Genomic DNA, 20423 nt, shown 5'->3' with positions numbered 1-20423 from the left:
TTTATTAAAGTTTCAGGTCTACGTGGATTTCAAGAAAATTTTTCTTTATACTTTCCAACTTAACATTTCTTGGCTACTATGGTGTGCAATCCTCCTCATATAAATTGCTTGTTCAGGAAATGTACAGAATGTCCTGAACCATTCAAAATAAGAGAGGGTTTAGAGAAATGTTTCGTATAAAACTGCAGTGAATCAGTGACCTACAAGCAGTGGATGACGACTGACCGATCAACGCTTGAGACTATAATGAAACCCACAGACAAATTTTTCGACTGTCTCTTGGAGAAACTTGGTGATTTACTGACTCACTCATTTATATCATCTGAACAAACTAAGTTTCTACGTGATATGAAATCATTTCTACAGCCATGCCTGCTTGTTATGTTATGCGACTTCGCTGAAAACTATTATTTCGTTATCCAAGATGAAATTCAATCATATCACAGGACTAATGTGCAGACAACCATTCATACTTTCGTAATATATCATAACGAATCGTCATCCGATACAGTCTCTATTAAAAATCTGGTAATAATTTCACACTGCCCGAAATATGACACTACAGCTGTACATCTGTTTCAAAAATATCTAATGGAGTCATTAAAACAAACATCTGTAATTCACAACAAAAATTATGTATTTCTCCGATGGATTCTCTGGTCAGTATAAAAATAGAAAAAAAATTCCTGAACCTCACATTACATGAAGAAGATTTTGGATTTCCAACAGAATTGCATTATTTTTGCATATCGCATGGCAAAAGAGCATGTGACGTTGTAGGTGGGACACTTAAAAGGTTTGCGGCTTGTGCTAGTTTGCAGAGACCATCCAATAAACAAATAACTACACCTAGGGAATTGTACGACTGGACAAGGCATCATCTCCCAAACATTAATACCGTTTATGTGACTAAAAAAGGCTATACTGAAGAGGAAAAAATGCTTGCTCTTCGATTTGCAAAATCCACCGCAGTGCCTGGAATATAAGTTTCATACAGTCCTGCTGTTTAGGATGGGTATTATACTTGCTAAGCAGTTTTAAAATGCAGCTGAAACAACGGAGCGTCCTGTCTGGAAAGATGATCAGGCTATTTCATCTCACCAATGAAAGCTAAGCATTTCTTACAGAACTTCAGATTTAACAAAATCCATGTGACAATAATTTATTTCAGGTAATAATTTAAAAAATTCGAATTATGTACTACATGTTAAATTACATAGCGATATTCAAGAATATGATCAAATATAATTAAATACAACGAATTTGTGGGACATAATTATCGCGACTTATACGGTTAGCTTACGCTTGCTGTGACATAATAATTTTTATCTTTATAACCTATGAAGATTCCAAGTTGAAACTTATCAGTTCATTATATCACTAATTGAGGCGTACTATATATTTTTTTTCATTAAAATAGAACCCCTGCATTTTTAAATATGGATATATGAAAATTGTTTCACCATGTTTTTTTAGTGTAATTGAATACATGCAGAAAACAATATAAGTCATAAAAACTATCACATATTAAGAATGTATCACCCAATTTTTGTAAATTTATCTGGAGACGTTGTTGAGATATATAATTTTAATTGAAGCGGCGTGCTTACAAAAATGTGATTTTTCTTCATGTTTGAAACGCCACTGACAGAAAACGAAAAGCAAAGGACAAATGAAACTCGGCAGTTTTAGTTAGCGCGGCAGGTCAAACAAACCCTCAAATTTTGAAAGAAATCTGAGTCGGTCGGGTTGAGTGCCTTGTTGATTTGGTATGGAATGACCCTATATATATATATATATATATATATATATATATATATAGGTAACGTAACAGTCAATAGATTGTAGGTTCCACGTACCACGAATAACAAACGCTGCCTGCCCAGTATATAAAAAATATAATAAATTTCGAGAATCATTGAGTACTTGGCAAACAAGAAAGATCGACATCGAGATAGTTCCAGTGACGAGTAGATCTAATATTAATGCTTCCATGTAGCAAGAAGAACGCAAACTACTTTCTCAGAAAGTATTTTTCGCTTGATTGAGGTAGTTTCCCCTTTTCCCGCTAGAGACTAGATGGAAGCAGCAATTTTTGCCATCTTCATAACTTCCGCGGACGGAGCCCCTGAGAATCACTTTGGGAACCGTTGTAATAATGGACGCAGCTTATTGGTTGCAATATTGAAATTGAGGCGAGTGATTGGAGCGGCGACATAAGAAATTGAAAACAATAATGTAATTAAATTTCAAAGATCTGCCGAATGTTATGCACGAGGCCGCTCAAAGACCTGCCGAATGTTAACCATGAGAGCGCGGCGATAATACTTTGTTGTTGTCACTTAATGGTACATCTTTTTCTTGAATGGAAAGAGTCAATTAGATGAGGGAAGCGTTTAGTAAAGACTACAGCCTGAGAAATGCAATTCAAATGGGAGTTATGACGTGACTCCCTATCAATTCATACCCACACAATTTATACCCACACAACTAGATGGCAGCATAGTAAACCTGACTGTAGGGCTCTGAGCAGTGTTGCCAAGTCAGCGGTTTTGTAGCTAAATCTGGTGATTTTAGGACTATGGTCAGGTACAGAATTTTACCGTCAGCGGCTAGCTATTTATTTGGCGTTTTTTATGATTCCAGGCAGAGAGAGATGATATTTTTAAGTTTTTTTTTTGTGTAAATCTGTTATAATTTTTTATATGTACTTGCAGACAATGTTAGTTAATCATAAATCAGAGTTTGAAGAAATATGCCCCATAAAACTCCGTACGTACAAAAGTTTAGAGATGTGTGAAAAAAACATGATGTGTAGAAAGATTGGGTGGAAGAAGTTACCGGTGATAGTTCGAAAGCTCGATGTAAATGGTGTAACGTGATATTAAATGCAAAATACTGTGCTCCAACCACGAGAAAGTCTTTGCGGGATGGAACGGAGCAGGGTAATGCTGTGAATGAATGTTGATATATGTCATAAGATGTCATAAGGTCACACACGTGGATACTCGTATCTCTATTAGCTAGCTCTCACAGCACAAACAATAACATTGATACAGACATATCTATACTACCCTAGTTAGAAAATTAGATCACTGTTAATCTCCTGGTCTTTTAATCCCTCCATACAGGATGCTGGAGAGCGCATGGTTTTTAAACTGACGTTATAACGATAATATTATCTATCTACTTCGCTCCAATAGATGGCGCAATAGCAAGCACATTCCTTTCACTGTTGATCTGGTTGGAGAACAGCATTTAGATTTAATTACCCATGCTGATAATTATACACAAAAAAGAGTAGCGAATGTTTTTCTGTTCTTCGGCAACATAATATTGCCATTCGCAACAAACTTATGGGCAGAGGTGAGTGTTATTTCAATTTCCAGAGTATTATAAAAATTATAATTTTTTTTAAAATTTTAAACCTAAAATTCTCCAGTTCCTAAAACTATATAGTCTGTATTGCAAATTTGGAAATGATGTGTTAAGAAAAATCTGGAGTTTTTTAACTACAGTTTAGCGGTTTTTTTTAAGCTTGTGCAGCGGTAAATGGAATTCTGAGTTGGCAACACTGGCTCTGAGTTCTGCATTCACGACTGGCCTACACAATAGAGTGACCACGAAATCATAGCCCTCCTTGGCAGCGGTTTGTTGTTATTGGATTTGTATCTTTCTTACTATAAATAAAACTGTTCCTAAGTTTGGCTTACTTATTATGTTATTATATTGTATTCACACTACAATATTGGTGACCCCGACGTGATGGAAACAGCGAACATACACGCAGATACAGAGCAAAGTTCTTTATCAACTGGTAGTGGTGACAGAGTCGTTGTGTGTGCACAACGTATTGAGAAGCCACCTCCATTCTACAAGAACGATCCAGATCTGTGGTTTGCAATGGTGGAAAATATTCTGTTCTGCAGGGATTACTCGAGATCAAGCAAAATTCCAATATATAGTAAGTAACGCTGATCATACGCGTATTCCAATTAAAGCTGATTTAATTAAATCCCCACCAACCACGGGCAGGTATAACGCTATTAAAACACGTATCATTGCCGCTTTTGCTGAACCAATCAACAAAAGACTCAATAGATTATTGAGCGGCATACCTATAGGAGAGAAACGACCGTCTCACTATCTACAACAGCTCAGAAGTTTACTTTCCGGTCACTTAGGTGAAGAAGTCCTCAAGTCACCCTTCTTAGCACAACTAGCACCCACTATTAGAATGTCTTTGCGTTGCAGAGAAAAGGATAGTTTGGACAAGCTCGCAATTTTAGCTGACAAGATGCAGGAGACGAACGTAACAACTCAAATGTCAGTAGCTCGGCAAGAACCCTTTGCATTATCGGCTATTGTTGATGAGGTTACGGAATTGAAAAACAAAGTAGACGAGTTATGTAAATTGGCAAAATACAAATCTCCTCATCTTAAAAATAACGTACATGTAGGACTCTGAGTTCTGCATTCACGACTGGTCTACACAACAGAGTGGGCCATGAAAATTATAGCTCTCCTTGGCAACGGTTTGTTGTCATTGGATTTGTATCTTTCTTACTATAAATAAAACTGTTTCTGAGTTTGATTTACTTATTATATGAAGAGTCCACTGCAAGAATGATGGATGTCATTTGGAATACATTTTGCAGGAGAAGCAATTGGAAGTTTGAAATGCTTAGCGCTCAAAGCTTAACTGTGATTTTCCGATCATTACTGGACAATGACTATCAGTGTTAATGCCATATAACTCTGTATGTACATTCTATATGTCTTAAGCTATGCATTGACAGTCTTGGTTCATTTTCGACAAGAAAGTGACATCCATCATTCTCGCAATGGACTCTTCATATTGTATTCACACTACATGACAAAAGTTGTTACCGTCAAAGCCCATAGGGCCGAGCAATCTGGGTAAATATGATCTAGGCCGGCAGCTAATTTTTCTAGAAGCAATTCTTCAGTAATTACCAGGGAAAGGATTTATATGTAAATACATATTTACTTATAAAGCTAATATAATTTATATTTTGCATTATCTTTATGTTTCACAATGTGTAGGGTTGAAAAATCCTACTTTTATTTTCCATATTTTTCCATATTTTAGAGTTTAGTACATATTTTCGTTAATTTCCATATATTTTCCATATTTCATATAAAACAGTCCATATTATATTAGGTTTAACAATAAAACAAAACAAAATTCCATTAACTTTTAAAAATACATTTCAACAATAGAGATTTAAACACATGTTCAGTAATCCCTTTAACATCAGAGTTATTTGAAAATTAGCAGTCCTATCAACAATGGGAAAGTAAGTTACAAAACTGTATTAATTTAATTTAAAATTTTTAACAGACTTCAGTTGTGCAGCTCAACAGTTAAATGCCAGTCAGAGTACACATAGGTTCAGTTTTGTAAATCATACTATAAAGACGGTAAATATGCCAAAAGTACGTCATTCAGTCAATTTAAAATCAAAACTAACAAGTTACATTTCAGAATTTAAAGAAGATGGTTTATCAACTGACAATAAAATATTATTTTGTAATTTGTGTCAGTGTGCAGTATCATCTACACAAAAGTTCCTGGTGCAACAACACATTACAACTAGTAAACATCAGGCCAACAAACAACTAAATTCCAAGCAGAGACAATTGTTTTTAACACAACCAACAACATCGAATGTAAGATCTGAGTTTAACATCGACCTGTGCCGTTCTCTCATCTCTGCTGATATTCCTCTCTACAAACTAAAGAATAAGGTCTTCAGGGAATTCCTTGAAAAATATACTCAACATACAATCCCGGATGAGTCAACACTTAGCTCCATCCATCTACGATGAGACAATACAGAAGATAAGAGATGAAATTAAAGATAGTTCAATTTGGGTTTCCATTGATGAGACTCCCGACAAAGAAGGTAGACTTGTTGGTAATGTAGTTATCGGTTTGTTAAGTGAACAATATTCTGAACGAATTCTTTTACATTGTGATGTTCTAGAAAAGTGCAATAACAAAACTATAGTTAAACTGTTCAACGAAGCTATGGGTATCCTGTGGCCAAAGGGTATTATGTACGATAATGTGTTATTCTTTATTAGCGATGCTGCCCCTTATATGGTCAAAGCTGGACAAGCATTATCTGTTGTATATCCTAAATTGACTCATTTTACTTGTGTGGCGCATGCATTTCATCGTGTGGCAGAAGTGGTCAGAGACAATTTCCCTAAAGTAGATTTGTTGATTTCATCAGTGAAAAAAGTATTTCTCAAAGCTCCCAGTAGAGTTAACGTGTTGAAAGAAATGTACCCTGAAATTCCATTGCCACCAAAGCCAATTTTAACTAGATGGGGTACATGGCTAGAAGCAGTTGAATATTATGCCGAACATATAGACTCTATTAACAATGTTCTCCTTGCATTGGACTCTGAAGATGCAGTCTCAATTGATACTGCGAAAACAGTTACCTGTGACATAAGTGTGAAGAATGACTTAGCTCACATTCAGCATACATTTTCATGCATCATAAAAACGCTCAAAAGTCTCCAAAATAGGCACCTTTCACTATCTGAAAGTTTTGAAATTATAAATAGTACTGTGGAACAACTGAATCGTGGTAGAGGTAAAGTTGCAGATGCAGTAAGAGCTAAGGTGGACACTGTACTTTCAAAAAACCCTGGATATGAAGAACTACAAAAGGTTGTTGCTGTGATGAGTGGTGAATCAACAGTGAAGATTAACTTGGACTTATCCCCAGCAGACATTGTGAAATTGAATTATGTACCAGTTACTTCTTGTGACGTCGAACGCTCTTTTAGTCAGTATAAATCTATCCTCAGAGACAATAGAAGAAGATTCACTTTTCAGCACTTGAAAGAAATGTTTGTAACCTATTGTTATGGTAACAGACAATAAAAATTGTGTTTTGTTGAAACTACATTGGAAGATAAGGTACGTCCATTATATTTTTTGTTTAGTTTGATTAAAATGTACCAATATTTAACGTACATAGTCATTTTTTTATAATTTTAAGTCCATATTTAATTCCATATTTTGGTAAAAATCCATATTTAATTCCATATTTTGGTAAAAATAACTACATATATATTTACATATTTCATATATTTTTAGTCCATATAAATCCGTTCCCTGGTAATTACCCTATCGAATAAATTTAGAATGTTTGTGGTATCTCGGAGTATTTTAAACGTTTTGACAAATATTATAACTGCCGAAAATATTTGTTATTACTGTATGTACAATAAATAATTTACTAACACATACATAACATTCTTTATTATATTCTTACACTGACGTTACCTTGAGGATAGTCTTCGAATTCAAATAAAAATACACACAAACTTCACACATGCAAACAGAATTTTACTGTGACACTTTCAAAATAGTAAAGCTTTAGATCTCTGCCTGTCAGAGGAAATGCAACCCTTGGGCGTTTGTTTTTACTGAACCACTACTGCTGCATGAGTTGAGCAATAAAGCAAGGTAATGTGACATTTGATAACGGAGAGAGTGTACAATACGAGGATATTAATATTGATATTTATTTGTCACCGAAATTTAGAGCTTTTAGTCATGGTGTCGCCTACACATTTCAATACGAGGATATGAATCCGAAACACTTTCCTTTAAAGTGAAGAAATGACTTTTGTCCACCTGTATTTGAGGGGGACAGCGCAACAGCCACTTTTTAAAAATGTAGAAAAATCAAGTTAAAATTATATAATTGTGGTTTTTCCTAGAATTCGAAAAATCAAATTTTGTTGGTAGTGGTGTGTTGTGTGTTAGTCAACTTAACTATTATGTTATATATCTTTTATTAAGAAGTTTTAGATATATTATAGATTTTATGATGATCCTACAACACTTTTTCTTGGTTAGATCATTGTTACACTGAAATTTGTTCGCGTGTAAGAAAGCACAAATCATTTGTTGGAATAAATGTTGGGATTTTTACACGTAATGAAACAATGTTTAATTCTAACAGTTTCGTGTAAGTTTTACAATGAGTTTTTTACAATAATTTTTAATTATTGAGGAGCTCAGTGCCAGATGCTATATTTTTATCTCTTTAAAAATTAAAAAAAAAAGAGGGTATCCCACCTGCCATCTACATCCTATGGAGTTAGAAAAATTCATTCCTATACGGTGAAATTATTTTTCTCAGATTTTTTCATTTGTGGGATACAGTAGTCCTTTTGACAGTAGGCTCATTATTATTATTATTAGTATTATTATTATTATTATTATTATTATTATTATTATTATTATTATTATCATTATTATTATAGTTGTTATTATTATTGTTATTATTATTATCATTATTATCGTCATTATTACCCTATACCTAATCAGATAAGTGAAAGAGGCCTTCTTCATCCTCCACATTTTCTATTTGAGCTTCCTCAGTCCTCTTTTCAGAAATCACACTATTATGATATAATGTATGATGAATAGCAGAGCATATTTCGAAAGTTCACAAATATCCTTAGCTTTATTTGGATTTATTGGCCTTGCAATATTTTTGTGTCAAGTTCACATGTTGTAGATGAATAGTATGTTTATCTTTTCTCTTTAGTCCTTTAACAATATTTACATAACTATTCAGGTGACTTGATACTGACTTCTCATTGGCTGTTTGGGGTTGGACCAACGTTGCACTCAAACACAAAGGATATTCTTTCAGGGGAAAGATTACATGCTTCGTAACAAGCTATATAATGGTGAATTGGTCTTTTCCATTTCGTAGGAAGATGGTTTACGTCAAAATCGACAGAAGGCTCAATATTTAATTTTTCGCATTGGGGAGAGTTAGACCACTGTTGCGCTGACCTCATTTTCTTTCTGGACCACTACGATTATTTGTAGTTCTATAAATCTAAACCACGAGACCACAGAATTTATTTTTCTTAAATATAATTTAAATTAAGTAACATATTAAGCCATTTATCCTTCTATCAAACACGGATGTTCCCTGGACCAAATGTCCTATTTTAATTATGTAATTACTTTATATTTATTTCTAATAAGTGCAGCGAAGCGCACGAGTAAGCTTATGGCTAATACACAAAAAAAGTTAACGTTCAAAGTGTAATATAATTAAAGTATGTTTTATATTATTAATATAGACAGGAGATGACATTTTTACGTGTGCATGAAAGGTTTCGTCGTTTTATTTTTTTTATATAAAGACTAACTACTTATTGTGCCATGCTATCAATATAACTCATAAAAATGAACTTCCGGCTGCATACGACACTTCACTTATGTGACTATTAAACATATCATCACAGTCTACTATATACAGTCGCGAAGCTCAATATGTAGTAAAAATGCAAACATGGGTAGTTGCCCACCACTAGGATCGCTACTATCGCCTCATCATCGCAGATCTCTCTCCTAATAGACGACAAAATATGTTACACTTTCGTTGTGTTCTTTTGGAAAAATTAACACCTTCCTTCCATTGTTGAAATATTAAATTCATAAAGTTAATTTATTATTTTAATGAAGTAATTATATTAAATTCCACCATAAACTCGAAGATACCTGCAAGAAATAGGTTAATATTATTTTTGTTTGTGCAAAACGAACTGAAATTTACTATAATCGCTTCACTCATTCAAGATTATAGCCATAATGAACTATGTAACCAATAAATATTAATTTGCATTTCCCTTCATAACAATAATAATGGAAATATGAATTAATGGAATAACTTATGTGTACCGGTACTTGTAGTGTAGGCTTACGTAGTTAAAGTGGGATGAGGTTATGCAATAATAATCACACCAGGATTGGAAATAAAACGTGATCAATCAATTTTATTGTAACAGACTTTTTCTACGTCTCCAGTAAAGTAACAAATAAAAATAACAACAAAATTAACAGCTATAATTAAAAACATATCTTTTGAAAAAAAAAGTAGGTCTAAGTAATAATAATACCACCAGAATTGAAAATAAAACGTGATCAATAAATTTCATTAAAACAAACTTAATTTTTCTACGTCTCTAGTAAAATATTATTATTCCAATTATTGTATTTTAGCCATTAACATTTTCATTACAACCAATAACGAACATTTCACAAGCATCAATGTGAAATACGCAACGAGCTAGCACTCGATGGAAATACGACACAGTCCAAAGTCGACCGTGGACAGTCTATTGTTTCTAGTTGCTAACCGCTTGGAGCGCTTTATCACAAGATTTGCAAAAAATCACCTCAAGCTTCGCGACTGTATATAGTAGACTGTGATATCATAGTACTTTCAATTCTGAATCACTACACAGTATGATCACAATCTAGTATAGACTATACAGTCACGAAGCTTGAGTTGTTGAGGGTACTAGGAACAATATACTGTGCCAATACTATTTCGCATTGTCTGTAATGAGGCGATAGTAGCGATCCTAGTGGTTAGCAACTATCTATGGATGCATATTCCCTACGTATTGAGCTTCGTGACTGTATATACTAGACTATGGTATGACGTTGCGAACAGTACTATTTGCGGCTTGCTGATGCTTGTCAATATAGCGGAAATCCAGCAACCCATTGACACAAGCAGATTGTCGGAAGCTAACATTTCACATCATACGCACGTTCAAATTCATCCAGGATCAAATCATTGTAACACGAAATAACGAAATATAAGAGAAAACGAATAATTAATTTATCCGTATACTAAAAAAATCTTTCCTTTAAAATTAAAAAGAGAATCAAACCACATCCATGGACGCTACGTCCCTGATTTATCATTTTGTTGCTTCTAAAGATTACCATTAAATTATAAAATTAAATTGAATTCTAATATGCAATTAACCAAATTCTGTTTAGAATCATGCATACTTCTACTCCGAATTATCTGTTATCGCGCTTTCAGTTTCTTACAACTCTGCGAAATTGGCATCAAGCACTTCTTTCTATCCCTCAACACAGAACGTCTTTATACTCATCCTCCTACACTGTAGAAATACCTCGCCTCTGGAATTCGTCACCTAATGACGTAAGGGACTGCCGGACTTTAACACAATTCAAAATTAAATTGGAAAATTTTGTCTTATTTAATGCTTTTAGGTATTGCTAGAAATGTTGATTTGTGTTCTTTTTTACTCTAGATTAAAATTACAAGTGTCTTGTTTATGTTAGTTAATTAGTTAGGATACAATAATTAATTACGATACTTAATCACTCATCTAAAGTTTGTGTGACTGCTACCTGTGTATATTTTTGTGTGGCAATACTTTGTTTATAGTGTGATTTTTTCTTTTTATTACTATTATTGTATTTGTATTTATGGTGGTGTGGAAGAGAAGGCCTGATGGCCTTAACTACACCAAAATGAATAAATAAATGAAATGAATGAATTAATGACTGAATTAATTAAATGAATTAAATAAAAAAATGAATGAAATGAATTAAATAAATGGATGAATTAAATAAATGAATAAATTAAATAAATGAATAAATTAAAAAATAAACAGTAAAATAAATAAATAATATACTGTATAAGGTGTCCATATGAAAGGTATCGAAAATGTAAGCAGTTATTCTGTAGTCGTGAGTTTCTTGTTCCAGAACCGTAACGTCTCTATAGCCTTCTGAAACGACGCTAAAGATCCGTAACTGATTTCAATTCGGATAGTAACAACACGCACGCTATCTTTATCTGTCGTGCCGAATTTGCTTAGACAGCTCGTCCAAGGTCACAAGCTGCGGTATAAGCTTGAGAGTGGCAAGGTTAAAAACGTTGAGTCTAGGCCTATCCCTTTACGATTATGCAATCCGAATGTGTGGACGATAAATACTTTCTAGGATACAATTTTCTTCATTTTGGATACATACCTTCTCTACACCTAGTAGCCTATATTAATTGATTTTATTGTTTGAATTTTCATTTCCCCAACGCCAACGACTCAATTGTCACATCTACCGAGTTAAGTTGATTCATATATTAGGAAATGTTTCACATTGTTTATATTCCATCATTAAAATTATTATAAGATATTTATGCAGTATTAAATTATATAACGAAACTGGGCTAGTAATACATAAAAAATGGTTTCTGAAACGAATTTTGTCTCAAATACTGTGCATACAGGTAAATAGTGGAATTGAACTTCGTTTTTTTATTGAGATGCTGTGAGTTAAGAAGTACGTCTGGACTTCGACTGAAATTAGAACAGTTGACTGTTACTATAAACGTCGCAAACAAGCCAGATGCTTAAACAACGTCTCAGGTTGCAAATTCCGAAGCGGCTTTTCTAGTGTCATTTCTTTTTTTTTTTTTAATTTATGATGTGGTATATCTCTTACAAGATTGAAGTCTGTCCTTGACGTCACATAAATAGGTCCTACGTAGAATATACGAGTAATGTGGCAGAGCTGTGACACAGAGAGTCCGCTCGGCTTTTTGACATGTCTTATAATCAAGATGTCAATTTGGCGAGCTTGTTTACATCATGGATGCAGTCTGACATATGTAAAAAGAGTAGATGTTTCCATTAAGAAGCAGGATGGATTGATCAAAGGAGTGGAACGTTCCGTTTTCAATTCCTTCCATTGCATTTAGTATAATGAAAAATGAATATTTAAAAATTTTAGCACCCTATGTTACGTATTATGCATTCCGTAATAATAATAATAATAATAATAATAATAATAATAATAATATTATTATTATTATTATTACTATTATTATTATTATTATTATTATTATTATTATTATTATTATTATTATAATGGAGCATGACAACTTGCTACTAAATTGAAATGATCTATCCACTAACACTGCGACACTAGCGCTCTACAAAATATTAGTGCTACATATAACAGGAAATATAATTAGATCGATGATAATACTGAACTAGTATATATAATATATCAGCTGCTTGTCTATGCGGATGACATGAATATGTTAGGAGAAAATCCACAAACGATTAGGGAAAACACGGTAATTTTACTTGAAGCAAGTAAAGAGATAGATTTGGAAGTAAATCCCGAAAAGACTAAGTATATGATTATGTCTCGTAACGAGAATATTGTACGAAATGGAAATATAAAAATTGGAAATTTATCTTTTGAAGAGGTGGAGAAGTTCAAATATCTGGGAGCAACAGTAACAAATATAAATGATACTCGGGAGGAAATTAAACACAGAATAAATATGGGAAATGCCTGTTATTATTCGGTTGAGAAACTTTTATCATCCAGTCTGCTGTCGAAAAATCTGAAAGTTAGAATTTCTAAAACAGATATATTACCGGTTGTTCTGTATGGTTGTGAAACTGTGACTCTCACTTTGAGAGAGGAACAGAGATTAAGGGTGCTTGAGAATAAAGTGCTTAGGAAAATATTTGGGGCTAAGAGGGATGAAGTTACAGGAGAATGGAGAAAGTTACACAACACAGAACTGCACGCATTGTATTCTTCACCTGACATAATTAGGAACATTAAATCCAGACGTTTGAGATGGGCAGAGCATGTAGCACGTATGGGCAAATACAGAAATGCATATATAGTGTTACTTGGGAGGCCGGAGGGAAAAAGACCTTTAGGGAGGCCGAGACGTAAATGGGAAGATAATATTAAAATGGATTTGAGGGAGGTGGGATATGATGATAGAGAATGGATTAATCTTGCTCAGGATAGGGACCAATGGCGAGCTTATGTGAGGGCGGCAATGAACCTGGAGGTTCCTTAAAAGCCAGTAAGTAAGTATTAATAATATATATTATAGAACATAATAGTAAATATGATACACATTAACTACATATACACTATAAATGCAATATTTCAAATAATTCATTTAACAAAGTCAGCTCCGTTACGGTAAACAAAATTATAATTCTAAGATTATGAAATTCATATCTTTTACGATAACTGTCGGTAAAAATTTGTTTAGGCTAAGAAAATGTTCTTCCTACGTCACAAGACGTTACAGTGACACAATTGTAACAACAAAAATAAACCATAAATATACAAATTAACAATATTTACATTTTACACAATATATGTAAAATACATATCAAACTTAAATACATATAACATAGATTGAGAAATTAAAATAATATTAACGCAAAAGTCTGGATGAAAATGCAACTTATTCAGTATTAGAATCAGATTACAATGTAGTCGTAACTTGGTGTTTCATATTTACAACATTGACGATGGGGCGCCTATATTGTACCACAGCCTGGTATATACAGTCACGAGGCTCAATACTTACTAAATATGCAAACATAGACAGTTGAAATATGCATCCATAGATAGTTGCTAGTCCCCAGGATCGCAACTATCGCCTCATCACAGACTCTTTCCCTAGCAGACGATAAAATGTATTGTACTTTCGAAATCGTGTTCTTTTGAAAAAATTAACACCTTCCTTCCACTATTGAAATACGAAATACATAAGGTTCATATATTATTTTCATAAAGCATATATTATATTTTATAAACTCACCTTCCTGGATCTTTCAGAAGAAGAATAACTCTGACCTCTTTTCTTAGAATTTATAGTGCAACAAAGTCTCCTTGCCTCATATTATTATTCAAATTATTCTATTTGAGCCATTTACAGTTATTACAACCGATAACAAACATTTCACGGTTTACACAACTTTTCACAACAATGCGAAATACGGTACAGTCAATGCCTTTTCGATCTGGACCGCCGTAATGTATGTTCGAGTTTTCTGTTTCAGTGTATGGAGCTCAATGAAATATTATATTATAACTTTATTGCGTACCATTGCTAAGTTTTATTTAGTGTAATGTATCCATAAGTTTCGTGTACTTCTTGCTGCATAATATGTTGCAGAAATAATTATAAAACTGTGTTATTTTAATGTGAAGAGAATTTAACATGTTAACGTAATCTGTTCGCATCAACATTTTAAGTTAAGAATTGAAGTTATTTTGAGGTTTAATAAAAAAGAATTTACATTGTGATTTTAATTTAGCACATTTACCTCCCTTAATTGTAGACAGAAAATTTACTATACCACTCCTATGAAATTAGTGTACATACGATTGTGTTACTTCGTCTCTTAGGTTGTAGATAAATACAGTAATTCAGTCTCAATTGTAGTATTAAAATACAGACAAATTGAATGTGAGGGATATCATACATAACAGTATGTTTAATTATAATGTATACTTGCGAATATAGGAATATAAGTTAAATATAGTAAACATAACCTATAATTTTCATACGACATAATATACCGGTACATATGTAATGGCAGGGCATTGGAGACCACTAAAATTATACAGAAAGGGGCAACTAGTACAGTAAACATAACCTATCATTTCAGGATATCTAAATATCCGTGCGATGAAACTGAAAATCATTGAATCGTGCATAAATGAATGTACAAGAATTTCGCAATATTTAATCGAAATAAAGGCAGGTATTACATATACGAACAACGTAATTTTGACACCAAAAATAATGTTACACCTTAACTCTCTAGTTAATTATGTTTGAAATGTCTCATAATCATTGTTTTAAAGTTTATTAACGCAATTACACCACATTTGAAAGAAATATATGTTAATCTTTATGCATTCCAACCAATTTATATGGTTGAAAAGCCGGCCTTCGTGATCAGGTTAAGGGAGTCACATGGTCTGTCTTACGGCCTGTATTAGATCACGATGGTAATGGCACAGTCTATTGTTCCTAGTACTCACAGCGCTCCAAGCGGCTAGCAACTATCGCGAGAAATGCAGAAAATCATCCCAAGCTTCACGATTGTATATATTAAACTGTGATTGTATTTTTTTCATAGTATATGCGTACCTGCCTACAATACTACCCTGCTTATGCCATCCATGGCTAGCGAGCCACGTTATGCGTCGACGTGACGTAATAGATGTACCACAAGAAACTACTAAATCCGCTGTACATTTGGGAACAAAAATACGCTGCCTGGTAATAACAATGACTTGTGTATATTTCCCACATCTTCACTCAGGATTTTGAATAGCCTACATTGCAAAGGTTGTGCCTTAACGAATTTGAAAATTTTGACGGCGTTGTCTAGTACCTGCTTTAATAACGCTGGCATTTTTTTCGTTGCAAAGGCGTGTCGGTGTAGTACAAAATGACTAGCCTACTTGTGCAGTTCTTATAAACTTTCTTGATCCTTGTAGTAGCACCAGTAACAGAACCCACCATGGCCTTCGCGCCATCTGTGCACACGTCAATGCAATACGGTATCAAGTTTTCAAAGATCAAGACATCTATCAGGGAAAAATTCAGTACCGCTTGTAGAGGATCGCAATGACTTGCAGAACAAAATATCTTCATGAAAAGAACCTGAAAATTCGTACCGCACAAACTTCATTAACACAGCTAATTCGGCAACGTCTGTGGATTCGTCAAGTAGTAGCGAAAATTTTGTTTGACTGGTACGGGAAATTACGGTATTTTTAACATAGTTTGATAGATCCTGGATTCAATTACGCACAGTGTTATTTGGTAAGGATACACTGGATATCAAGTTTGCAGTTTTTCTATCCACCATGCATTTCATTACCTTCACTAATAGTAATTGTACAGGGTGATTCACGAGGATTTACCGTCCTTTACAGAGCAAAAAATGTCATAAACATAGTTTTTATTCTCAGTATTTTCATAGTTACACTAATTTAAAGTTGTTTGTAAAATACGTTTTTTTTTTTTAGTTTGAGGGTAAAAGAATAATACAAGTAGAGAATGGGCCACTCAGAAGTATCATTTCCTTAATTGGCAAGGATTATGAAGCTAAAAATGTGCTGTGAACTCCTTAGTTGCTTCATACAGACATCCTTTTCTATTTTTAATTAGAAAAGTACGTTATTCTTACGCACTTATCACAACAATTATTACAAATCACATCACTTTCATCGACTTATTTGCAGTTCAATTTTGCATCATAATTTACAGTTTTGGAGAGTTTACAACACATTTTAAAAATGTCGCCGTCCGCTTGAGTACACTTGGCCGTACGCTTGTGAACGGCACTCGTCGCTCTACGTAACTGCATACGGCTATCTTTGATTTCCGTAGCGCTCGCGCTGGCTGCTGACTGCACGCTGACCAAGATCAGGCGTTCACAGCAATGCGTTCCAATAACGAAACGTAACTCTGTAAATATTGAAATATTGAGAATGGGACCCATGTTTATATGACATTTTTTGCTCAGAAATAAGCTCCGTAAAGGACGGTAAATCATAGTGAATCACGCTGTGTAAGAGTTCCAGTAAGGGTGTGAGGTTTACCAGCAAGAGACAAATCATGACTAACCAAGTACGACGATTCCAGTGCTCTTCGTTATTTGTCTTCATATTAGATAGAAATTTTGTATGAACTCTATGGAATTCGTCACTTTTGTCATCTTCAAAACTGCCCCGAGGGCTCCGCGGAGCATACTTTGGGAACCAGTGTTCTAGACGATGCTTGCTTTGGCATTATTTAGGCTAAATACTTTTCTCGTTGTTCTGTGCTTTAATGAAAAATCCGTATTACTCGACCAAGGCGAGTGGAGTCCTGAAGCCCGGAGCCGTGGCGCTACTGCTCCTTTGTTCGTAATACCTCATTGCGATAGTTCACATAACGCCCGCGGCTTCACTCGCCTCAGTCGAATAATAGGCTGCTAAACTTATTTTATTTGCTTCAAATAAAACAACACTCCAAACAATAATGAAAAAAAAATGAAGCAGAACTACAGTGAACTACTACTTTAATAAAGCCTGCAAGACAACAGTGATGCCACGTTCTACAAATTTAGCTATCGACTTTGGCTCATTCCGATGTTATGTGTTAAAACAACGTGATTTTCTTTATCGTAGAAACGAGCTAAACACAAGAGGATTGTATACATTCTCCGTATTAATTACACACAATACTGCTTTTATCGGATTCTTTTATCAGTCCTTTCCTTGGGAATGTAATGAAGCAAGAGACCGATTCTAAACTCTGAAAAGTTAAAAGACCGAAGATGGCATTTATAGGTTTCAGTGCCAGAAATAGGCCTATGCATTTTTCACCAAAGTAAGAAATTGTAGGCGCTATAGAATTTTCGTATCTGAATCAGACGACCCTATAACTGGACGGAGTTACACAATAATAGACCAACCGACAATTTGAAAATAATGAGATATTTGCACAGATCTGTTGATGGCAGGCTAGTTTAACTCGAAAAAAATTAAGAATGCGATATCTGAATTTTCCTGCTATTTATAAGCAAAAACTCGTTTATTGCATAAAAGTCATTTACTTATTTTGCTTTGAAATATTAATTCAACTGTTGGTCTCTTATTAAAAATCGGTTAGCCTTTTTTTGATATTATTTGTGCTACTTGCTGTAATAGTACGAATGTTATAATACTTCATACATAAAATGTTTTATAAAAAACACAGATTTATTTCAATGGCCAATATATCGAAACAGGTTTTTGGCGCTTGTTCTGTTATTGCGTAACTCCGTCCAGTTGATGTTTAATTAAAAAGTCTGTAATATTGAATAAAGGAATAAAGTAGGGAAAAGTGGCAAAACCACAGCTTTGTTAGAATGTTTATTTCTAATTTCATATTAGTTAAATGTTATTAGGGATACACAAGCTACAGGACAATGGAGAAAGTACATGCACACATTGTATTCTTACCTGACATAATTAGGAACATTAAATCCAGACGTTTGAGATGGGTAGGGAATGTAAAAATTATGGACGAATTAACAAATACATATAGAGTGTTAGTTGGGAAAAAGATCTTTGGGGAGGTCGAGACATAGATGAGAGCATAATGTTAAAGTGGATTTGAGGGAGTTGGGATATGATGATAGAGACTGGATTAATCTTGTATAGGATAGGGATCGATGGCGGGTTTATGTGAAGGAAGCAGTGAACTTCCGAGTTCCTTAAAAGCCATAAATAAGTAAGGGCATGCAAAAAAACGATTAAATTATGGTTTAATAAAGAAACCTTTTCGTCATAATCTAACAATTTGATGTATAGTCTGTTATATTTTAACTAATCTACATCTCAAACACCAAACACCGGTTAACCGTGTGTGTAATGGAAATCTATGATATTTATGCTGGAATTCATTAAATTTGGGTTTACAGTGGGTTCAACACCGACCTCATTTGCATGCAAAACGTGCACAATATTGATCCCTACACTTTTAATATGCAGGAGCTCACAGAAAATTGGACTTGGCAATAGGTTTGCAGTGTTGAAATGAACCTCAGAGAGAATGCTTCACAAAAAGATGAAAAAATTGCATGCATTTTCTTCACATTTTACTATTTTCGATACTCTCTGTCGTAGTTCTTCGTATACACATACATAAGAAAAATAAATTACTATGATTCCTTACAGATATATTAAGGGCATGATAAAATGTGAATATACTAAAGAGTCGTTAGACGGTCTTAAAATGATACGAACCTAAAAAATACGCCAGATAATTATTTTAAAATGCTTTCGTCGCGAAAATAATTGCATGGCAGAATTTTCCCTTTTTATTCAGAAATAAGAACACTTATCATTAGCAAACTAGTTAAAAATCATGTCGAAATTTTAATGCAGTATTAACAAAGAAATTTATGTAACACGTAAATTGAATTGCCAGACATTATAGTATGGGCAGTCACAATTTCATCATCAAGGATTTTGAAGAATAAAAATTACGTAATGGAATTCCATTGAAGATAATTAGAAAATTTTTCAACAGAAATCAGAAGGGCACAGACAAAATATACAGGGTGAGTTTTAAGTCCACCGACAAACTTCAGGGGGTAATTCCTGACTGAAAATGGATCACAAAAGTTCATATCACCTTGTGTCCGGAAATGCATAGTTTCAACGGTAGATGGCACTGATGACTTTCTCTCATAACGCCATTTTTCAGCATTTGTGTGAGCATGGGTACTTTGAGACAGTTGAATGTGCAGGGCGGCCGCAAACTCCGAAAAATAGCTCCAAATGTTGTGTGATGTGGGTGGTGTGGCTGTCAGGGTACGTGGCTCGGTACATCCGTGCTGCCTCTCGACCGTTTTCACCTGCTTCGCCATACACGAACACTATTTCGGCTTGTTCCTGGAATAAATACCGAACCATTGTGCTTCTAAGTTGCTTAAATCATACTATCTGCAACACAAAAACGCACACTGCAAGTTATGAGAGAATGTCGTCTGTGCCATCTACCGTGCAAACTATTTCCGGACACTAGATGATATGAACTTTTGTGCTCCATTTTCAGTCAAGAAGATTGTTGGTGGACTTAAAACTCACGCTGTAGACATTATATTAAATATTCTTTATTTACTCACTTCTTAATTACAAGAAAGAAAATTATACAAGAATAATTAAAATTTCAGTTTCACAATAAGTTAAAAAG

This window comes from Periplaneta americana, chromosome 6 (genome assembly GCF_040183065.1).
Source record: "Periplaneta americana isolate PAMFEO1 chromosome 6, P.americana_PAMFEO1_priV1, whole genome shotgun sequence".
In the NCBI taxonomy this organism is placed as follows: Eukaryota; Metazoa; Arthropoda; class Insecta; order Blattodea; family Blattidae; genus Periplaneta; species Periplaneta americana.
This window is presented reverse-complemented; position numbering follows the sequence as displayed.